Raw genomic sequence first — 25,496 nt, forward strand, 5'->3', positions numbered from 1 at the left:
GAAGCTAGACCAATGGCAAGGAATAGGTTGACAAGTGATACATGTTTTTTGAGCATGCATGAGCCCAAGTCATTAAAAGACACATTAGAGAATAAAGTCTAGAGTAAATCAATGAAAGAAGAGATTGATTAGATGGAGAAGAAAAAAACATGGACTCTAGTACCTAGACTAGTAAACAAGAATGTGATTGGAACCAAGTGGGTGTACAGAAACAATTTAGATAAGAATGGTTAAGTCACAAGGAATAAGGCAAGATTAGTTTGCAAGGGGTATGCACAAGAAGAAGGAATTGACTATGGTGAAACATTTCCCTAGTTGCACAATTAGAAGGAATAAGAACTCTACTTGTTTACTTTGCATACAAAGGTTTCAAAGTTTATTAGATGGACGTGAAGTCCCCATTTCTGAATGGTATACTAGAAGAAGAGGTTTACATAGAACAATCTGAAGGATTTTTTGATCCAAACAACAAGAACATGGTATGTAGATCACACAAAGCTTCATATGGTTTAAAGAAAGCCCCAAGAGCATGGTATAAAAGGATTCACAATTATCTTGTAAAGATTGGTTTTGAAAAGACTGACGATAACAAAAATTTGTACTTAAAGATAGGAGTTAAAGGTATTTTACTAGCTAAAATCCTTGTTGATGATATCATATTTGGAGGTCAAAATGCATTATCTAAGACATTTGCAAATGAAATAAAGAAAGAATTTGAGATGTCTATGTTTGGAGAGGTTAAGTTCTTTGTTTGTTTGCAAGTATATTAGATGAAATATGGTATATACATCACTCAGTTTAAGTATGTAAAGGAAATATTGATTTTTTTGGTTTAGAGGATTCAAAACCAGTTAGCGCTCCTATGGTGATAGGGCACAAACTTTCAAAGACTGATGATTTTACTGAAGTGAATCAAACATTGTACATGTCTATGATTGGCAAGTTGTAATATGTAGTACCTAGTAGACCTAAAATTGCATTAGCTATTGAGATTGTTGCAAGATTTTCTAGAAATCCTAAGGAGAATCATTTGATGTCTGTGGAGAGAATTATGAGATATTTGAAAGGAACAAAAGATTATAGTTTATACTACAAAAAAATGATAAATTTGAGATGAGAGCCTATATGGATGCTGATTGGGCTAGAAACATTGATGAAAGAAAGAGTACAAGAGGTGGAGCATTTTTCTTAGGAAAGAGATTGGTCACCTAGACCAGTAAGAAATAAAATTGTATATCTCAATCTATTGCTGAAGCTGAACCTATAGTTGCTACAGTAAATTGTAAAAATGTGGTATGGATCAAATAGCTACTCAAAGGTATGGAGGAAGAAATCACTGAAGCTATGGTACTTTATTGTGATAATACAAGTGTTATAAACATATCAAAGAACCCTATCATTTACAAAAAGACAAAACACATTGCAATCAAGTATCATGACTTGAGAGAGTTTGTTCAAGACAAAGAAGTGAGAATGGAACATGTGAATACAAAAGAACAAATAGCTGATATATTCACAAAAGTTTTACCTAAGGATGTACATGAATATCTTAGAGGTAAACTAGGGGTGATAACCCTATATATCCAATGCTGCTTAAGAAGAATGAGTATTGCCCTACATCAATTGAGTTGAATGTTGTATCTTACAAATTGATGCAATGGATCTTACTTTAGGAGCTGCCTAAAGTAATGAAGGAGCTGAATTAGAAGATTTATAGTCACATGCAAGGTGATAGAGGGAGAACTTGAATTATTATATCTGCATGAAAAGATGACAAGTCTTTGGAATTATTGTTAAAGAGGGAGATAAGTACCTAAGAGGGAGAAATAGCCTACAGAGGGAGAAAAGTATCTGATAAGGGAGATATAAGAGAGATACATTAAAGGAAATTAACAAAGCTTACATTACCCTATACAAAGGAAGGACATACACTATTAGAGGGAGAAATTTCAAAGATATTATTTTCTTTTTCGTATTGGTTTGCCATCAATTCCAAAGAGGGAAAATGTTGAAATGAGATTGTTTTGAAATGTAGAACCTATAATGGAACAATTATTATTTTATCAATGATGTCAAACCTGTTACCTATTGGTGAGATAATTTCTTTTTGGTCCGAATGCTATCACGTGGTTTATTGGTGAAGAAGATTTGAAAAGGGAAGATAACAAGAGAACCTAGAGAAAGGTTGAGTTATTTGGTATATAAAAGGAGCACTAAGACCAAGTAAGACATTGATACTATAGTGTATTTTTTATCTACTTATAGTTTGAAATGAAAGATTACTCAAGCAAAGACTAGAAGAAGATCAAGTAAGAAAAGTGTTTGTCAAGCCTTGCTGAAAAGTCAGTGCAAGTCGAGTAGAAAATAGTAGAAGCTGAGTGAAAATCAAGAGGTGTCAAGTAAACAAGACAAACAATGTAAGTTGACTAAATGTTAGTATATGTCGAGTAAATTTTAGTTGGTGCCGAGCATTAGTAAACTTTAGTGTTTCTCAAGTGAACTAGTGTTGGTCAAGTGACAAAATAATATAGATGTCAAGTGACAAAAAATAGTGTTAAATCAAAGATTTGATGAATCTAATCCAACTAATTTGATTTCTTGAATTATGTGAAGTGTATGGAAGATGAATATGATGATCTGGTGCCACAAAATTCAAGATAAACCATTTTGAGGTGAATTCAAGGAAGATTATAGAGGAAGTTTCTAGAGGAACTTAAATGGAAAAGTGGGTAGATTCATTGAATCCTACCTAACCCTAAAATGAACAATTGTGGTTAAGTAACATAAGATCTAAATTCTCTATGTATAGAGATAGCTGGCCAAAAGAAAAGGTTGTCATGTGTGAGAACCTAAGAAAGATAAGGATTCTAGGGTATTGCTTCATCTAGTGGCTGAACAAAAGAGACTATAGTTGCAATTAAAAGCAAGAAAGCTTAAGGGGATGAATGCTTGAAGGATGAACAAGCTATAAGAGTTGAAGAGTATGAATACCAAGTGAAATGGAGGACTAAACTAGACATTTATAATCTGCAACTGAGTTGTAAGTTTTTATCAGATCAAGTCCTACTATTGCTTTCTAACAACTGTATGAGTGTGGATAAAATCCTTTGGATTAAGGTTGACCTAATAGTCATTTTTAAATCCTTAATTGGGTGACATTATAATGGAATTTTCTAAAGTCCCCTAACAAGGCTCATTCCTAATAGAGTGATTGAAATATTTTAACCAGGTCGCATTTAATAGTGTGTATTGTAACCTTTAACAAGGTTGGCCTTTCACATGGCATCACTTTAGAAGAGTGAAATTGGGTAACATGCTACTAGTGGTTTTCCCAAGATTAGGTTTCCACAAAAACTCCTTGTGTCAAATTATGTGAATGTGCTTATGGTATTCAATGCTTACATTTCTGCAAAGTTATTTTGACCTAGGACAATAACCTACTAAGTTAAGGTATTGTATGATCTAATGGATGTATGCATGTTAAGGTTTTATGGATAAGGATATGATGGAAATAAAAATGAGAAAGTAAGTTCTAGGGGGGTGTGAATCAAGACTTAAAATTTTTGCCTCTAAAACATATTGAACCAATGTCCATCTTGTAACTTAACATGTATATTGAAATAACATAACATGCATCACATCCATAGCATAAAATAAATAACACATAACATAGTGAATTGGTTACCCATAAACCCTCTAATGAGAAGGTAAAATTGGGTTGGGGTTGACACCCACAAAGCTTCCTTACTACAGTTGTAAAGTGTGGCCTATTATGGCTACAATATGTTTGATCATAATCTATGATCTACCCTATGAAAGGTCTGCCTATTAAAGGCTTACAAATATTGTTAGGTGTCACCTTGTTAGAGTATTTGAACTTATAATTAAGCAAGCACTCGGTTAAGAGATTTACAAAATTCTATCAAGATTTAAACCTTGTTAGGACTACTCGATTAAGAGATTTTCTCTATATCACCTGTAAGAATGATTCAACACCATGATCCTTCGGTTGGAACTTCTTTGCTTGATTTTAAATCTTCTCTTTACTACTTAAACCTTGACCCTCTTGATCAGATATGTCTTCTATGTCCTTCCACTTGTTAGGAATAAGGTGTCTCAACCTTGGATAATTCCTATTCTTATTATTTGTTTTGTAAATGTATTTTTTGCAAATAATGTAATTAAGTGTGAGTGTACATGTCTAGTTGGCATGTTGATGTATTACTCCACTTGTATGTGTTAGTATCTTGAATTATGTGTAAGGAGATCATGACTAAAATAGTTATGATAGATTCCTATGACACGTAAGAGCTATCTTTGGAAGATTTGATGATGGGTGAATACGTGAAGAAATGTGGCAATTGATCATTGAGTACTATACACTCAAGTCTCCATCTAGCATGTGGAGTTCCCAATTTTTTTTTTAGTTCCCGCTTTTCCAGAGAATGGTGAAACCCTAATACAATTGTTCTTTATAAGTTGCCCTAAAATGGAAAGTGCATGATATAAGTATTTTTAGGGTTGTAGATAGGAGAGAGTGAAAAGTGTATTGTTGGTTGCTACTAGATTCGTCTTCTGTGTCCTGAAAGAACTTGCATTGCAAGTGTGTTGTAACCTTTTGTGTTGAAGATAATAAATTGTGTAGGTTTTGGAGGGGTGGGGTTGTTTTATCAAAAGGTTTTTCCCCACTGGCATATCTTTGTTTTTATGTATTTTCTTTCTCTATCTATTTTCTATATTCATGGTTGACTGCAATATTATTGTTTACATAATATCAAATCTGAAATTTTAAGGATTTAATAGGAATTTGCACAATACTTCCCTTAAGGGATTAGTGTAGGAAGCTGTTTTCGCACCTTAGTTTCCTTACACCACTTCTATACTCTATTCTTCTCAAACTAATTAAACAATGCATAACTCTGTCATAGCCATCTCAACCATCATAAATTATCTCTCCACACTAAGCATTTGTCTCTCACATGCATACAAACTCTTTAGGGTTTTCCTTGTTGAATAAAAATTGGTGGAGATGGATTAGGTAAGAATCAATGATTGTGGTTGATCCATATTGCCACCTAAAGCTTCCCTTTTTCTGATTAGTTGCATGTAATGCATAGGGATTTGTAATATACCTCCATACTCATATCTCATAATCATAGAATATGATTATGTCAGCCCAAAAATGGTTTACATAGAAGTTTGTGCTATTACAAACAACTATGCCAAAAATTATTCACTAGACATATAAATAATCTAATGCTCAGCCTTTATTGTGCTCCTAATGTTGTAACTTGGCTTCTCAATGGCTCGACACTCTCTATTCACTCAGCACCTAAATCACTTGACATGTATATTCTACTCAACACTAACTATCCATATTGCTCGAAATGTATTGGCTGACAACTTATGCTCGACATACTTTAATCATTCGACTCACACTGATTGCTCAGATCACTCAGATCACTCGACATGCACTATGTGGTTAGTTTGCACTATAATTTTGCTAGATTATGACTAAGTGTTTTGTCACTACTTTGTCAAAACCAATCTAAAATTAATAAATAGCATGCGATATCTTCCAAGAATGCAAATTTTTCTTGTTATGTTCTTGTATACTTGCTACAAAACATATATTTATCTAATGCAAACAAGGATGGTGGTCAATCTAATGACATGCCATACCTTTTATTGTATTGGCAGAGATTTCACGAGTGCTCCAAATCTCCATTTGGTGGAACACTACCAAATTGTCATAGGGACAATAACAATCATAGTCATAATCAGTATGTTGATTCATTTAAAGTTAGATCAAGATTGTTGAGGAAGAATATATTGATTACCCTAAGTGTATTGTAATTTGTAGCCTTTCCTAAGGCTTGTATTGTACATAGAAGTACAAGAAAATGAGGATTGAACTCTTTTATATGCCATTGTATTGTCATAGAGAGACATGACAATTATAATTAGAAGATATCTTCCAACAAAGATTGTGTTTTATTTACAGTCATGTTTGGTAGGGTATACAGAGAGTACTTGAATTCATATTGAGTGTTGTCAAGTTGATTCAAAGGTTAAGCATTAGGTGTGCAGAGTAACATTTCCATGAAAATTCTAATTTAATAAGATTTGTTTCTCATTTGGTTGAGCTAACTATTCCATTCACATGATTGTTAAAGAAGGATGTGCACTTCAAATGGGGGGGTGAATGCTAGGGGGATTTTGATTCCATAAAAAAAAACTTGGCAATCCTTCCATGTTGATACACAATATGTAAGATAGACCCTTTATATTTTCAACATTGCACAATGCTTTAACAACTTTATTAGCTTAGTATGATGACAAGGGAAAATAAAGTTTATTATTATATTAGTCATGTTCTTGTTGAGTATAACTCTCATAACTCTACCATGGAAAAACAATGTCTTGCTATAGTTTTTACAACATAGAAGTTGAGGCACCACCTTCAACATACAAAAACTTGAGTCCTCACTAAGAATAATATGCATTCATTTTCTAGAGTTGATATTTGAGGGAGATTAACAAAGTGGGTGATGTATCTTTTTGGGTTCAACCTCAAGTTTGCAACATAGAAGTCATTCAAGGGATTACTAATTAATTAAAGAAGCTCCCTCACCTAAAATATTTCCCAAATTTGATTTGTTTTTTTATTGAAAAATTGTTCAAAATCAATCATGGGATATGTATTTCAATGGATGAAGGTGTCAAACTAGTTTTGGAGCAGGTGTTATCTCAATCTCACCTAAAGGAAAACTAGTTCCTTGTCCCTTTTGTCTTGATTTTTATGAATGTATGTGGATGTGAGGGAGTTAAGAATCAATAGGATAAGGTTAACTCACATGTCTAATGCACATGATGTGCTCCAACATCCATGACTAATATATTTGTTAAGTTTTGATTTTCTGTACTCATGGTGTATGTAGCAATTAAGATTGTGGTATAGGTGGGCTAGCATGCTATGACCCCAACACATATTTTCTACCTCTCCATGGTCTAGATGTAGGGAATGAGACACCTTGATAGATGGGAACCTCATCTATCTGTAGCTACTTGTAGTGCTATTGTGGTGATCAAAATTTACCACATTAATATAAGCTGGCACCATCCTTAAGCAACCACAAGTAGAGATGTCCTTTATCATCTTGTAGTGCCTGCCCCTAGTTTACATTTTGTTACTATTGCCAAACTCTTTCAGGTCAGTTTTATGCTTGACGATTAGTAGCATTATCTTTCAAATTTTTAGATATTGTTTCATATTTTGTTGATTTTATGATGAGACTACTTGGTACTATTTACTTCATGTATGCATGATGATGATTATTACAATGATTTTAGTTGCTGATGATGATTAGTTAGATGGATTATCATACGTATTTTCCTATGGATACTTACCCCATACTATATGTGTATGGTGTGCGCGTATATTTTCTTTATGTATGATGTTTCTGATATGGTTAAGGAAGGGAGTCGTAGTCACCTACTAGTCAGGATCTACATGATGCACCACTTCTTGCCATTGCCTATTTAGCTTAGTATATATGTGTTTGTACATGCATGGATTTTATGCAGAATGCAGGTCCCAGGTATCGAATTCCTTGAATTGCTAGGATGAGCGTACTCTATCACATTATCTCAATGGTAAGAGAGGGGAGATCAATTCTTGAGTCCAAATCCTAACCTTGAAACCCATTTGTCCTAGAAAATTAGGACAAGTATCTAAGTTGTTTACCTTCTGAATGCATCGTATGACATAAATTCGTGATTATAACCCTTTAGTTTGATCTTGTATGTATTTTTCTATGATGGGTTTTTGTGTTTCATCCTATAGGTCTTTGGTGATTTTTCTATTAACTAAGTCTAATTAAAAGATTAAATTAATGATTTAATTTAATGGAAAATTATTATGATATTTTAAATATTTAATTAGATTTAATTAATTGGGAAATTAATTAAATAAAAAGAATTAAATTTAAAGACAAAATTATGAGTTTAATTTTAGAGCATAATAATATTAATTTAATTTAATAATAATATATTTAGGAGATCATTTTTAAATAAATGCTAAATATTATTAATACTTAATAAATATTTTATCAATTAATGCTTCAAAAATAAATTAAAGAATGGAAAAGATACCAATTTATTAAAGAGTTTTAAGATTGCATAAAGTATGCATGAGATTAAGATTTAATAAATTAATTAAAAAGAAAAGGCAAGTGAATTTAAATAAAGATATTTTAATTGCATAAAGTGTGCATGAAAACGTAAAAGAAAAGATAATAAAGAGTTGTGAGAAAGGAGTCCTCTCGGGTGATTGCACAATTAGTGCCCTAAATTTAGGAGAGAACTCCTTATCAATAATAGACGGTTCATTTTTGAGGGACTAAGAATTTTGGAGCAGGAATTTTTCAGAGAGAAGGTTTTAAGAGAAGAAATTTCTCTCACAAATCTTTTTGGGTGTTTGTGATTTTAGCATTAGAACCAGGTAGATTCTTGTGTTTTGATTCACCCAGATAATTACGTTCTTTATTATTCTTGTCTTCTTCGTGATTGTGAATTGTTTATCTGATTTTCTTTGGGACAAATATTTCAATTTGGAATTTCTGGTATGCATGTTGATTTGTTCTATATACATAAAGACTAAAATATCTTGGAATCTTTGTTCAGTAATTTTAAAAATTAGTTTTAAATTGGGAAGGGCTTTGAATTGAAAAGGAAATTTTAAATTGGAAATTTGACTGGTTGGTCGTATTTTTCCTATCATAAATTTACTAGGACTATTATAAAAAAAAAAATAAAAAAAAAAATTAAAATTTTTTTTTAATTTTTTAAAAAAAAAATAAAAATAAAAAATATATAAAAGTTCGTGGGAGGGATTTTGTTTTGATTACGTAAAAATAGGTTTTAAAGGACCCAAAACCTTTAACAGAGTATCAAAGAATAGCTAGCTAAAGAGTTTAGAAAATAAAAGGCCTCAGTGAATAGAAAAACTAACATAGAAACATGAGGCCAAGTACAACTATGCATAAAAAGATAGCACAAAGAAAGAAAAAGGACAACACCCAGATAGCTATAGAGTTTTCAACAAGTTTGCTACTTGATCTACTAGAATGTTCATATTTTCTACAGTGACTTTCATTTCCTCCAGCTTTTTCGCTCCCCCACCTGCATTCTTCTTGGAGTTGGCCCTGGTGCGCTTGCTTAGCCCTTGATCCTCATTCACAACAGAAGAATAAAGTCCTCTAGTCTGATCCATCTTATTCAACAATGTACTGAAATTATTAGCCATAGTATATAAAATATTACAATTTTTGTCACCTAAATTCTTGATCATTTTTTCCGCATTGCTCACTTTAGCTTCCAGCATCTCCATCCTTTTTTCGATATCTTTATTAACCCGTTCCAAATTCCTATTTTTGGTTTCAATTGGAGGCACCCTTTCATTAAGTCTTTAGCCTCCTCTGCATTACCAATGACTTCTGAAAGCCTATCAATATGTTGGCCCAATGTGTGCTCCCCCCTTGCCATCTTATTCAGCTGTTCAAAATCCTTTGAGATCACCTGCATTTTCTTTTTGAGTCCCAATCTCCTTCAAAAATGACCCTGGATTACCCATGATTCCCTTTATAAATCCCTTCTCAACCTCCTCCCTGTTATAGTGATCTTGCTCCCCTAGTTTTCTAATGCCTAAATCCACCTCTTTTGGGACATTGTCCTCACCCTCATGTTGAGTCGACACCAATTTTCTCTTTCTTTCCATCCTTTGAATTAGCGGTTCATCATCAGAGGGAATTGAGACCCTATCCACATTCAAACCCTGATCACTTGAGCACTTCCCTACAATTCCTTTCTTCTAAGAACCCTTTCTCAATTCCTCCTTGTAGTCACTGTCCTAATCCAACTCACTCCCCTTTCCTTTCTTTTTCTTCTTGGAAATACTACCAAAATCCCCTTTCCTGCTTTGCTTAAAATCCACCTCATCCCCTTCATCCTCAATGTCGTTATCCATGTCCTCCTCCAAATCAATCCCTCCATATCATAATCAATCACTTTCTTACTCTACCTAGGCCTATCCACCTTTTGAAACTTCAGAAGGTTCATAATGAGAACCATTAACCCCTCATGGTAGACATGATCACCATTTGGGTCATTTTGGAAGGGCATAATGGAATTACCCCGAGATTGTCTAAGATAAAAAGAAGATTTATCCTAATCCCATGCCTAAAATGATTAACTAGCATGAAATGGTGGCCATAGGTTTTTGCCAACCAACCATCCAAAATGAGATATTCAATAATCAAAAACACTACAAATCACCATGGGTGTGAAAATGGAAGCTGATTAAAGTAGGAATTATCTATTTTAACCAGTTTGTTGCGTTCTTTGTAGAATTTGAAAACTCATCGACTACCCTATTAGATAGCTTTCTATCTCAATAGAAATTTATGCCCTCCATCTCTAGACCCATAGCTTCGGCTATGATTTCTTCATTCACCTCCATTCTTTGATTTCCCACTAAAATTGTTCCATCTCTCTAAGTCTTAATGAACTGTCGAGTAATTCTAGGGTTGTTTCCTTTTAACATCTCCATATAACCAGTAAATTTTCATTGCTTAAGAATTTCCAATATATCCTTCTTATTCCTCCATCCTTTAGAGCTAGCTAGTTCAATTCTTTTTTGTTTTCCTCCCATATTCCTATTTCAAAAATGAATATCTTGTCTTCTCCAAAAAACCCTCTATAATTGAATGCAGAAATTGATATCACAACCAAAAAACCCAGTGGCAAATATGACCCACAATTTATGTGGAATTAAGTGAAAGAACTCTGTCCTTCTCATAAAAGCCCACCCTAGCCCTAATCTATCAAAAAAATAATTAATTTTTTTGACATGGTAATCATTAATGGACCACTTTTGCTTACTTTGAACTTTGTCATGTTCAATTAGTAAGCATCCCTCTATGGGTAATGTATCAGTATTGTTCCATATTACCTTTTCCTCACTCTTACAAGCCACATTGGGAGCCTAGTCAACAACTTGATTGATTTCTCTAAAACTATAAGTAGCAATACATTTTTCAAAGGAATTAATAAGATCTTTGGCTTAACAAATAATATTATAAATAGTCTAGGAAGACTTTGTAACTCCATTCAAGCAATTGATAATATTAAGTGAATCCCCCTCAAGCAATATATTATTTAAATTTAAACTCTTTGCATAGATAAGACCATAAAGGGCCGCATTAGCCTCAACCACATGATTATTTTGAATACCAATAGGGATGGCCATACCCCTCATTCTATCTCCATTCTCATTCCTAATAATAACTCCACAACTTGCAATTCCTGGGTTTCCCTTCAAGGCCCCATCTGGATTTATCTTATACCAATCCATTAGGGGACAATCCCATCTAACTAGATCCCTCAGGTTAGGACCAATTTGTGTCAAGCTAATATCCTTAAGATTCTAATTCTAGATCACCAAATCTTCCCATTCATTCTAAGATTGTTGACCTTTTCCACTGGATATGATATTCTCAATTTCTAAGTTCTAAATGTTATAGAAAACCTGATCGAGATTTGATTCAATTCTCCTAAACACCCTATCATTATGTTCCTTCCAAACACCCCAACAAAGGAATGAGAGAATAAAATCCCACAATCTCAAAACTAAGGCATTATTAGAAGGTGGCTTCCAACCATTGAAAAAGTGTTGAATGATATTAGGGAAAACCCAAGCAATATTCAACAAACCACAGACCCTATCCCACACCATTTTAGCATAGGAGTAGTGCAAGGTCATATGGTTGACCGATTCAACATCATTTTTACAAAGGTAACATCTACTAACAATATTGAACACTCTCTTCAATAAGTTATCCGAAGTCAAAAATTTTTCCTACAAAAGTATAAAGAAAAAATGTTAACTATGGGGATCATACCTTTAAATCATGCTTTAGCCCAACCAGGCTCTAGATGTTCTTCAAAATGATTAGTATACATTGAAGACACATAGAAGAGCCCATTAGGATTGAATTTCTAGATGAACACATCCTCCTCATGGCTTAAGAAGACCACATTCAAAATCTTATTGAGATCATTCAATTTTCTGTCCATCGTTTTGAGGTCCAGCCACTTATTCCCCTCCCAATAATCCTCAAAAAAAGTCCCAAAGAGATGCTTACATTGCTCCATATAAGCATTCCACCTTTGATCAATACTAGGAGGATAATTAAGAATCCAAATACCATCCTAGAAAAGAATAGTCCTCCCATTTCCAATCTTCCATCTAACGCCTTTCTTAATAATATGTTTATGTTTTTGGGCATTTTTCCAAATCATAGAACCTCCTTGTGGTAACTCATTATTAAGAAAGTGATTAAGATCTTGGTTCTCCCTATTATACTTATCATTCTAGATTTCATGTCATTATCCTCCTTCTTTGTGCCACCTCCATAACAATTTGGCAAGCAAAGCATCATTCATAGTAGTAACTCTTCTTAGACCAAGGCCACTTTTATTATAAGGCATGCAAACTTCTCCTAAGCAATCAGAGGTAGTCTTTTTTTTTTTTTCCATACCCATCCATAACAAAAGCTTATGAATTTTTTCAATTGCCAACACAAACTTTCTAGGGATCTTAAAAACACTCAGAGCATATAGTGAAACATTACGTAAAATGGATTTGAGAACAATAATCTTACCAGCCTGACTAAGGAGGGAGCCTTTCTAACCTACTAAATTCAAGTGAATTTTTTTAATCAGCGAACTCTAAAAGGTCTTAGGTGGGTCTGAACAAAGAGGTAATCCTAGATAAGAACCCGGTAAGGAATCTATCTCACATCCAATAATCCTTTTAATTTTATTTTGTCTCTTCTCATTCACATTGACAAAATAAATCACACTTTTGCTCCAATTAATGATTTGACCTGAGGCTTTCCCATAATCCTCTAATGCCCTCTTTAAATTTCTAGCATTTCTAACTGAGGCTTCTCCCATAACTATAGAATCATCCACAAATTTCTGATGTGAATAAATCAACTCTTTAGAAGAGGGTTTAAGACCAAAAAAATCCCCCACACTCACTAGTTTCTCCACAAATCTACCCAAACATTCAGCCATCAAAATAAAGAGGATTGGTGAAAGTAGATCCCCCTACCTTAAACCACGTAAAGCCTAAAAAAAGGGGTAGGTGACCCATTCACAGGATCTGAGAAAGTAGCTAAAGATACCAGCATAAAGACCAGATCCCTAAATCTCTTGTTAAAAACAAAAGCTTTGAGACCTCTTAGAAGAAAAGCCCAATCCACTCTATCATAAGCTTTGGATAGATCTAACTGAGGAAGAAACCCCTCTTTCTTGGAAGCATTGAGAGAGTGAATATTTTCATGCACCAAAATAATTGAATCCAAAATCTTCCTTCCTAGTTCAAAACCATTCTATTGCCTAGAAATCAAGCTAGGGAGAAGGGACAAAATTTCGGAGTAAGCACTTTAGAAATTTTTTTGTAAACAGAAATTGTAAAGATTTATTGGTCAAAATTACTATCAGCACTCGAATTCTTGGGAAAAAGTGCAAGGAAAGTACCATTCAACTCTTTGGCCATTTTCCTAGAGACAAATAATTCCTCAACCCATTACAAACATCCTCACTAACGATACTCCAATACTTATGAAAAAATAGGAAAGGAAACCCATCTAGCCCTAGAACGTTATCTCCATCAAAGGAGAAAAAAACCTTTGATATTTCTTCATAAGATGGAATAGAAGTAAGGAATTTGTTCAGATCCTTTGAGATATAGTTTAAAATATAGTCTAGAAACATATTTTGCTTATCCTTGTCCAAGTTGGGGTCACCTTGAAGTAGATTTCTGAAAAAATTCATGGCTTCCTTTTGATAATCTCCTCATCCTCTGTAGGCCCACCAATAGTATTTAGTCTAAAAATTCTATTAACCATCCTATGCTTCAAAGTGGTCATGTGAAAGTACTTAGTATTTTGGTCTCCTTCCTTCAAAAAAACTTTTCTACATCTCTGCCTCTAAAAAATCTCATCCTTAGGAATAATTTCATGAATCTCAGTCAATTTCTTATTTTCTTCCTCCCTAGAAACATTCTCATGACCATCAACCTGAATGCTATCTTGAATGTCTTTAAGTTCCTCTAAGATCTTTTTTTTATTCTTAAAAATGTTTCCAAAAGTAACCTTATTCTAAATTTTGATTTTAAAAAAATGTTTTTTAGCTTAGCAGAAACTTTGAACATAGCAATGTTGTCCACACAAATGTTCCACCATTCCTTGATAAGATTTTCCAGACCCGGATGGAGTGTCCACATTTTTTCAAATCTAAATGGATAATTCTTTTGAGAGGTTAACACATCCACCCCAAGAAAAATGGGATAGTGATTTGAACCAATACGAACTTAAGAAGTAAGAGAACATTTATATTTTAACAACTAGTCACTACTAATGAGAGCTCTATCCAATCTAACTTGAATGAGATCCTTACTAGTTCTTCTCTTGGTCCAAGTATAATCAATCCCATGCAGATCCATATCATGTAGAAGATGATAATCAATGAAGTCCATTAAATCCAATCTATTATCTAGGTTAGTTTGAATTCCTCCCATCCTTTCATATTCTTTTAGTGGGATATTGAAATCCCCCATAATGATCTAATTATCGTCCACAAATTTTTTTCTTTGATTAGTAATATTTTCCCAAAGAACTTTCCTACCCCATTTAGAATTGGAAGCATAAACATTAGTAAGCATCCAAGTAAAGCCATCCTTAGAATTGGTAAATCTGATGTTCATCATATTTCTATTTTGAGAAATAAGTTCCCCAACAATGTATTTATCATTCCAGTAAACTGCCATACCACCTAAGGCCCCATCTGAATCATTCCCAATAATTTTGCCTCCCCTAAAATCCAAGAGACCTTTAACTTTATCATTTAACATTTTAGTTTCTTGAGTCATAACAATATCTGGCTTATTATCCCTAATCATGTTTTTAATAATATCTTGTTTATGAGGATTATTTAATCCTCTTATATTCCATGAAATGAACTTCATTTCTTATGGAATTTTTTTGTTTCTAAGATAGTCCTCTAACTACCATTTGTAATACTTCTGTTAGTCTCAACCATTCTTCTTTGCATGTTAGATGGTCTACCAACTAAAGAGGGAGATATACCAACATCTCCAACCTTAAAGCCTTTACCCGAATGTGTTGCATGTTGATAGCATTTCCCTAGCCTTTTTGTTCTTCATTTCCCCTTTTTTATTATGTTTTCCCAAAGGTGTGCAAGGGATATCATCTTTCTTATCGCTCCTAGTTTTAACGGTAGCAATCTCTTTATTCTTTTTGAAGGATACCCCCTCAATTTTCTTTTTAGATTTAATGGTTCTAATGCCCCCAATAAAACTCCCTTCTGCACCAGAGTTCACCTCTACCCCTTGAAGCACACTATAGATTTCCTTAGCTTCCTCCCTTTCTACAACTATAGATTCTACCAAAGGTTTAGTCAAACCATGATCTACCTTACTTATGGGGAGAGAAGAAAAATCCTCAACTGCCTCAGAGACTTCATGAGTGTAATCATGCTTAATCTCTCCATCATCATCTCCATCCCCATAAATGGGACTCATCACACCTCCTTCCTCAGCCATACCAAAGTCTGCACTACTGAGATCCAATGGGATATCCTAATCATTTCCTTCAATATTCCTCTTTAGTTGAGAAGCATCCTCAAAAGTCATCAGTGGTTCCTTAGCAAAACCACTAACCACCAGGGAGTTCCTACCCTCTCTACTGCAAACTTCACTACTGAGATTCAATGGCATATCCTGATCATTACCATCAGTATTTGTCTTTGGTTGAGAAGCATCCTCAATAGCCATCAATAGTACCTTAGCCAAACCACTACCCACTAGGGCATTCCTAATCTCCCCACTACGAATCTCACTGCCATGCTGAACTTCTTTTGTAACCTAGATTTTTAAAAACTTTTTGGGTACCTTATTCAAAGAAGGACATTTTTAGCCCAATTTCTAGATTTTTTGTAGTGAAAACATGCAAAGGGTATGGTTTTGTACTCAATATGCTACTTTGATATACCAAGTTTAGATTTAAGCGGGATAGATTCTAGCATATCTGAACCTTGAAAGACACCCACATAGATTCTAGCATAGGTCATCCTTCTCCTCAAAATAGTGACTGGATCCATAGAGAGGAGTTCACGAAAGGTACTAGTAATATCTTGAAACACATCCTCCACCCAAAACTCTAGCGGAAACCCTTTCAATCAAATCCAAACATATGCTTGGATTCTAGATTCATCCATAGAATATAAATTTGAAGCCCATTTTTGCAAGACCAGCATATGTTTTCCCACAATCCAAGGATCGTTGGAGAGGATCTCATGTTTATCTTCATCACATGAGAAACTAAATGAAAGGCATCCTTTAGCCATCACATCAATATTCGCTTGGCCTTTAAGAGTCCACTTCCTTCTAACAAAGGTCCTAACCACCTCAATGTTGGGCCTAGCCCCTAAAAGCTTTCCTACCAAAGTCGATTCCATCCTAGAGATATTTTTGTCAATGATTTGATCTGGGATTTCAAGTGTAAACATACCTTTCCCCTTATCTAAAATATTCTTGACTGGTGGTAAAGTAGATTTTCTAGCTGGTTTGATACCAAATAGACTGGCCCATTTCTTTTGCAAAAAAGTTTTCTTGGGACCCCCCTCGGATCCTCCATATTCCCACCATCATCGGGATCACTCACATTTGTAGTTTTGTCCCCTTTTGACTCTGATCACACTCCTGATCTAGTCGAATTTGATCCATGCCCCCCCCCAAATTTTGAAACCAGTTTTTCTGCCTCCGCTTCTGTACCACTCTTGCTCTTGCTCGCCATTCCATATGGGTATCTTAAATTGCTCAATAATCATGAGAGGGATTTTTTTTTGAATCTATTAAAAAATGAATATATAAATATATATAAATATAAAATAATAATAATAAAAATATATGAGGGAGGACGTGGGTTTTTGCCCACCCCCACCTTACCTTTTTGCGGCCCTATGTGGTCTGCGTGTGGACTAGTTGCTGCATGCGACAATAGTTAATACTATTGTTGGTGGCAGCAACCAAGACTGCGACAGTTGCATGACATTTAAAAAGCTGACGGGCTTAAAAAAATAAACATGTTTAAATTTTGATTTTATAAAATTTTATTATAAAATTTATTATTAATAACATTTATTAATAAGTTTTTATTATTTATTAATTTAAATATTAATTTTTTAAATATAGTTAATTTTTAATTAATGATATTATTGATAGTTTTATCAATTATTTATAATTGATTAATAATATATTAATATATTTATTTTATATAATTATTAATTAATTTAATTAGTTGTAATTTAATTTAAGTTTAATTAATAATAGAAATTATTCATTAAGGTTTTAAATTTATTTAATTATTATTTTTTAATAATACTGATTTTAATAAAGTTGTAATTATTTTATTTGAAAATCAATAATTATTATTTTAATAATTTAAATAAATAATTACCCTTAAGTTATTTGGAAAAATGGACTTAAAATTGAATTAGAGCAATTGCACTTATTATTCAAATATAAGAATGGGGTAAATAGTAAAGGGTTAATTTGTAAATCGTAGGTATTTGAAAACTTACATTGAATGAAAATTGAAAATCTTACTGTTTAACTCAACTATGTGTTTTCAAATCAAACCAAACTATGAAACTACTATGTTATTTGTATGTTGTCTATATTTTGGGTTTAGGTTGACTAGAGTGTTGACCAATTTTAGGACATCTACCTAAGGCTTGGAAGTTTTGTGATTGTGGTATTATGCTGATTTGATCTTGATCTTTTAAGCTCAACCATGGTAATGTGTTGGTGTGCTCTATGATGAGTTTGATTATATTGTTGGTTATTGCTTTCAGTGTTATTATGGGATACCGAGATGAATGCAATGACATATTTGACTCATTTTGAGTCTTTGATCAATATTTTTGGATACTTTCCAGTTTCTTGTAGAGAATTGATGGGTTATTGTGATTTATCTTTTGATTCTTTCCAGTCACTTGTATAGGATTGAGGTGAAATATTATGATTATTTGATTTGTGCTTTTATGAGTTTAGGGTAGGTTATCTATATGTAATGTCGAGAAGTGGCTTGCAATGGAGGCTGGGGCCCTACGTGGCTGTTAGGGAAACCCATTGCAAGTTGTTTAATAAGTGAAAACACTACACTAAATGTGAGTAAAATGAACCTAATATGAGTCTTTGTATGTTCTCTCCCATGCCTCGAGTGCTAGTACAAACTAGGATAAGAGTAGAGAGAATGCTTGGTTGCAACCATGCATCGTTAGTATGCCTTGTCAGTATGAGAGGATACTAGTGCCACATAGTCACTAGGGGGCCAGGGTCAAGTTAGACTACCAGGGTAACTCTAGCATTGATTGGTGCAATGACACTTGCCCACTTACATAGTAGGTTTCCTATGTGTTTGTGTTTGCCTTTGGGTCTAGATGTCGATTTATCTTGGAACCTTTGAATTAGATTACTTTTAGGGTTTCCTTGACTTACAGATTACTTTTGATTTTTGGATTGATATCTTATTTGGGACTTGAGACTATCTCCTTAGAGCAGTGAGAGTGGGCCTTTTTGGGTTACCATGCGGTTGGATGGTAGTGCTTTTTACTATTACCATTGAGATATGTCCGTTGATGCTGTGGTTGGAGTACTTTGTTTGCTTTTCTTTTCATTCTATCTTTGTGTATTATTATGGATGGTTAAATTATTATGGTGGATGGTTATATCTTTATGGTGGATGATCTTTACTTGTTGTATTATATTTTATTTCATGGATCCAAAAGGGGTGATGTAACCTATTTTAAATGTATATTCTTTTAGCCTTTCATACCCCGTGACATGAATAGTGGATGATTGAGCATTCTAAATTTTATTGCCAAGTGGCATTTGGAACAAATGTATATTATTTAAATGGACTTGGAATTATAATTATTCTTTCATGTGGATGTGGTATTTATTAGACTTAGTATTATTTAAATTTAAATGTGACTCAATGTCACAGAATCCTTAAGGAATGTAATCTATTAGTTTTGCTTCTGTATGATTGTATGTTATTGCTATGCTACTTTATGTCTAATGTGCATGTTATTTTATCTTAAAAAAAAAAAGTTTGGAAAACTTAGTAAAACTTTAGGTTAGTTATTTTGGATCCCTTAGCAGGGTGTTACACATCCACTAACCTACCATAACCTTATAGATGCATGAATCATAGATGTTAGCTATCAAAGGTTTATCTATCATAACTTGTTCCCCATGTATGAGAATATATAGGATCTGATAGATGTTTACTAATTTAATGGCCAACTCAACATCTCCCAATTAGGAGATGGAATGACATCATACTAGAATCTCATCTCTCCATAAGTGCCATCAATATAGGTTTGTGAAATCTCATCTCAAGGTGTTGGTATACCCACTAAAGACCTGAAGATAAATATCCAAACTAATCACCGATCAAGCTTTCGTCGATGATTACTTTGGATATTTATCTTCAGGTAATTTTTTTAAAAATAAATCATGTTGGTTGAAAGTTTGACCAATATTGATCAGCATTGGTGAAACTTTTGACCAATGCTAACCAACTTTTGACCAAAGCATCAACTAGGATTTTGTCATGGGTTTGGCATCCTAGTCAATCGAGGGAGCCATTTCGACCAAGTTTGGTCAAAAGTTTGACAGACCTTCTTGCAAACAAGGGAGGCCATTTTGACCAAATTTTGCATCGAAATTCCAACATTAACAAGGATTGGTCAAAGTTTCAATGAGGAAAATAGAAAACTAATAATTTGTAGATCATTTGACCAATATGAGTAGAAAATTCAACCAATTTTTGTCAAAAAATGAGGTCAATTCTACTAGTGGGATATAGTAGTGAATAACACCAACCACAAAATGCCATTACTTTAATGAAATAGCTAGACCAATTCCTTTTCCAAATTGGGTAAATAAAGTCCAAACTTAAATCAAATCATAATTATGAAAACTCCTTGGAAACAATGCGCACTACCATCAACCAACAGATAGAGAACTTAAAGCACATAACCCTAGTCCAATTTTGTTTAACTTCTATTGATGAAGACCAATTAAACAAAGAACTCATAGTGTGTGTACTTTGATAATCAAGAGTATGTGTTAATTCCAATCCATCAACAACAATATGAATTCAAGAGGAAAACTAACTCCATAAAATTTTAAAAGAACAACTTCCCAATCTTGAGAGAATGAAAAATAGAGTATTTGTATTAATTCTAAAAAATGAGTACAATTGAGAGGTGACCGGTTGCAATATCTATCCAAAAACTATAAAAAATATCTTATCCTTCACAACCCTTCTTGTATCTTGTGCGCACATGTGTGTATTAGAATAATAAGGTATTTTATTATTAATTGAAGTTTACTTAAGCTAAACTTTTAGGCATATAATAATTAATTATTTTATTAATTATTATCATGCAACTTAGGTTTGACCTTTTTGGATTTTGATCTCCTTTATAAGGATGATATTTCTTTGTAATTTACAATTCACTCAATATATTTTTGTTTGATTCAACTCCAATGTCTCTTCTATGAATCTATGAATTCCATCCTCCATAGCTTTTCTCCTCTCTTTATGTGACAAGTGTTTGCATCTAGTGATTCTTGAGAGTTGTGGAGTTGAGTTTTACTCAACATCAACATGGTATCAAAGCTTTAGACCTTCATGCCCTTGTTCTCTTCATGAGAGATTTGGCAATAGTTTCCATATTTGTGTTTTTTAGAGGATTTTGTATTGGATCTGGGAGGGACCTTTATTTTGGATAACTTTGAGCTAAAACAAACATCACCATTGAGCTAAGAGCACCCAAAAACCCCTATTTCCATTTAAAATTTATCAAGTTTGGAACATGTTGCTTTTGAGGCAAAAAGAATTGTACCCAGGTCATAAGGCCTGGGCAGGAATATCAAGGCATTGATTTTTTATTAATATTAAAAAAGGGGAGATTTTACAATTTTGTTGTAAAGAATTTAAAAAAATACATGGTCTTTTTTATTAAAACAAGGCGAGTGCATTTTCTTTTTTAATGCATGGCTTCTAAAGCCTGCATGGGTCCTATCTTTGTTCACATGCAAATCTCAACCTCCTACAAGCCCTATCAATGATGTCCCCTATGTCACCCTTGTTATGCACACTAGTTTTAGAGATCACACAAATTGGAGTCTCCCTCCCACGCCACCAACCATCATGACATACAAGCATTTTTTTAAGCTTATGGTATAAGGTGCACTATTTTTGCAGGCACCTTCAGAAGTGACCCCGCATGTTCTTTGACCACATTTCTTTTTGCGATTATTTTTTTGGAAGACTTAGGCTCACTGCCCACCTTAGACGTAGGGTCCACATACATCTATGTCAACATTTCTTGTAGGTGCTTCTTCTAAACTTGGTGCAAATGTTGGATGGGAGTGGATTTTTTTGGGCCTTGGACTCTGTCTCGAATACTTGCAGCCCCCTTTTTGTACCGCAATGTGGAAAATAGCTAGAATCTCATTTTTTGGTCCTTATTTCTATGTGTTGTTTTCAAAATTTATGATTGGAGGGAAGCAAAATTTTTTGGACAACAAGTTTGGTTTTTTTTTTTTGGAGGGGGGCGTCATTTTGAGGAACCTATTCCTAGCCCTCGTACCCACTCTTTGCACAAGTCAATGCCTATTTGGCACCTGCTTCACTCCTCTTTCGAGGCTAACATTCCTTTGTCTGATTTGTACATAAGTATTTATTTTGAAGACCCCACTCCTCCTTGGTGCCCCCACACATGGATTTTTGCATGCCACTATTTTTTTATTGGATGGTCTACTGTCCTTTGTTCCCTGTCACACTAGTAATGCATGGTGGAGGTTTCTTTATGTGGAGCATGTTTTTTGTTTGGAGGTTTCTTTTTGGCCCATGTAGGCCCGTTTTGCATTAGGCCCCTCCAACCCTCACCACCTATGGCCACGTCAGTAGCATGTCACACTCCTACAACCAATGGTCCCACATGGGTAGTTTTTTCAAACAACCTGGCATTTTTTCCATGGCAATATTTCATTTTTCAAAAGGTAGTGTGGATCCTTTATGGGTGGTTTTTTGAGACGACAGTGGTTTATGGCTACCAATTTTTTTTAGCTCTGACTTCCACTTTTTTAGTGACAATTTTCTTTTTTTAATAACCTAGTCATTTTTAGGCTTTTTTTTTTGCCTCAATGACCATTTGACTGTCAATTTTAGGCTCATCATTTGCTGACATGAACACTACATCATCATTCTTGCTACCCCTTCTACCTCTATTTGGACCTACCTTTGCATTTTTGTTCATATTTTGGGCATACAAATTCTATTTTTTACAAACTATATATTGTTGGAAAGTTAGTTTCGAGCTCATCATACTGGTACAGGTATTCTTTAGTTTTGATGTTATTTTATGGATTTTTTTGCTCTCAAAATCAAGAGTTATATTTTGTACTCTATGAGACATATCTTTAGCATCTGATTTCTGATTTGGGATTTCATTATATTGTGGAAAGGTCTTTTTGTACTCTTTCCAGTGATGCTAGTTGTTTTTCCAAATTCTACTCGACGAACATTATATTCAATTTTTTTTTTTTTTTTTTTTTTTCCCATTTTGGTAGATATCTTGGTTATTTTGAGTTTGGGGATCAATTTTGTTGCTTTAGATGATTCATCAAGGCCTATACTATCTTTTGTATCAACCTTATCTCTCTTTTGATCTTTGTAGACATCTATTGTATGCATTTCTGCAAATGCACTGATATAAAGTGCCATATTCCTTCTGTATTTTTGTCTTAGATGTTTTGCCTTATTTTGCCTTCTGATTCAAGTAGTGTCATTTAAGGGAACTCATAAATATTATTATATTCTTGCAATTCATCATATCTTGTGCCTTATTATACATGCACTAATTTGATTAAAGTGTCATGGGAGGTTGATATTTTGTCTTTGCTCGACATCTATGATTGTATAGTAAGTTTCCCTTCTATAACATTAGCCTCATGAAATATCTAAGATTGATCACTTTAGTACGCACATATGTATTCTTTTGTGCATCTTGATCATGGTTCCTTGACATGTAGTTCTTTTGGCCCACTTTTCTAGTTGTATGTCACCTCACCCTTGTATACATTAGGGGATTTATTCTATTAGTTCTTGTTGGATTTGATGAAAGATCAATTGCACAACTCCAAAGAATCACTTGCATGCAAACATTGGTCATAGAAAGAGAGAACCAAAAGCTATAGAGGCTAGAATTCCCAAATCCACAGATGAGACATTCTTGATGAGAAAAAATAAAAATTTTTATTATCAAAAGTGAATAAATTATTACAAAGAGATCAACTCTTATAAAGGAGATCAAAACCCTAAAAGATAAAACCTAGGTTGCATGATAATAATTAATAAAAGAATTAATTATTATATGCCCAAAGTTTAGCTTAAGTAAACTAGCCCCCCCCACCCACAAAGATAAACTTAGGAAGTAGCTAAAAACTTAGAAACTACCACTAAAAGTAAATTTGGGTCCCAACAATAAGGCCTGATGAGCTACCCAAGCATAACCAAATCTCTAAAAAGTGGAGAAATAGAGAAAATCACATGAGATAAACCCTACTCCAAAAAGAGATGGAAAAATGCTAAAAGAACTAGTGAAGGACTGAAGAAGCCTCCAAACTAGGGAATGTCTTAGAAGATAGGAAGAAAAGATGATCATGAAGAAAATCACTAAAGCATGAACCTGCAAACATTTCCAAATTGTTGATTTGAAGAATCTCCATTATATAGAACATGACCATGTAGAGAAGACTAAGTTTGAAGAGCTAAAGAATTTATGATGGAAGGTATCTTCATGGCCTCCAAAAATAGGAATGAAAGAATGTCTATATGATAAATGATCTATCTCACCAAAATGCATAGATGTTGAACCACTACAATCACCCAACAAATAAGATCAAATACTAAATACATAGCTGACTCCATCAAACCAAGAAAGAAATAGAACCAATTTTTTTCTCTCCCAAGAATCACCTACATACAAACACCTATGCTAGAAAGAGTTAAGAAAAAGCTATGGTGGCTGGAATTCTCAGATCCACAGATGAGACATTCTTGATGAACAAAATGAGAAATTGCTATTATAAAAAATGAATGAATTATTACAAAGAGATAAATCCTTATAAAGGAGATCAAAATCCTAAAAGGTAATACCTAGGCTGCATGATAATAATTAATAAAAGAATTAATTATTATATGCCCGAAGTTTAGCTTAAGCAAACTAGAGATAATAAGTGACTTAATAATTAAATCAATATAATTTGATTAATAAGAAAATACTTTATTACTCTAGCAATTCTTATGCTTCCTTGGTTCGATGGAGTGGGCTATGTATTCAATATTTGTTCCTATGTACTAGGTAGATGTAACATTTGGGTACCTATACATTTTAGTAAGATGGATCATTTATCATACATAAACTTTTCTTTTTGTTCCTACTTTGGATGAAACCTTCCATGTTTGATTGATCAACTCTTTAAGCTTTGGTGTTTCATGCCATATATATCTCCGAGTTCAGTTGTTTTCCTTTTTGAGTCTATTGATTCAAGTATTGTCTTCTGAGGGCACTCATGCAAATTATAGCCTTCTCTACCTAGTTATGTTTTATTCTAGTAAAGGCTCTTCAAATCAACAGTTACTTTTGACAGAGTTATTATCTTTTGTATGCTTTAGTGGTGTTCTTCATGATCATCCTTTTGTTCCTATCTTTTGGTACATTCTCTAATTTGGAGGTTTTTGTAGTCCTTCACTAGTTCTTTCAGTATTCTTTCCATCTCATCCTAGAGTAGGGTTTTTCCCATGTGGTTTTCTCTATTTCTCCTCTTTCATAGATTTGGTTGTGCTTGGGTACCTTATCAAGCTTTATTGTTGGGATGCAATTTTACTTTTAGTAGTAGTTTCTAGGTTTTTAGCTACTCCCTTAGATTATCTTAAGAGGGGGTGTTAGAGTAATAATGTATTTTCTTACTAACTCTATTTTACTTAGGCTAAACTTTAAGGGATGTAATAATTGATTCTTTTATTAATTATTATCATGCAACCTAGGTTAGACCTTTTAGGGTTTTGATCTCCTTTAAAAGGAAAATCTCTACTTGTAATTTACAATTCACTCAATATATTTTTGTTTAATTCAATTGCAATATCTCTTTTATGGATCTGTGAATTCCATCCTCCATAGCTTTGTCCTCCATTTTTGTGATAGGTATCTACATGTAGTGATTCTTGGGAGCTGCAGGGTTGAGCTTTCCTCAACTTCAACAA

Source organism: Cupressus sempervirens, chromosome 9 (genome assembly GCF_028749045.1).
Source record: "Cupressus sempervirens isolate cs-2001-9-10 chromosome 9, ASM2874904v1, whole genome shotgun sequence".
Classification (NCBI taxonomy): domain Eukaryota; kingdom Viridiplantae; phylum Streptophyta; class Pinopsida; order Cupressales; family Cupressaceae; genus Cupressus; species Cupressus sempervirens.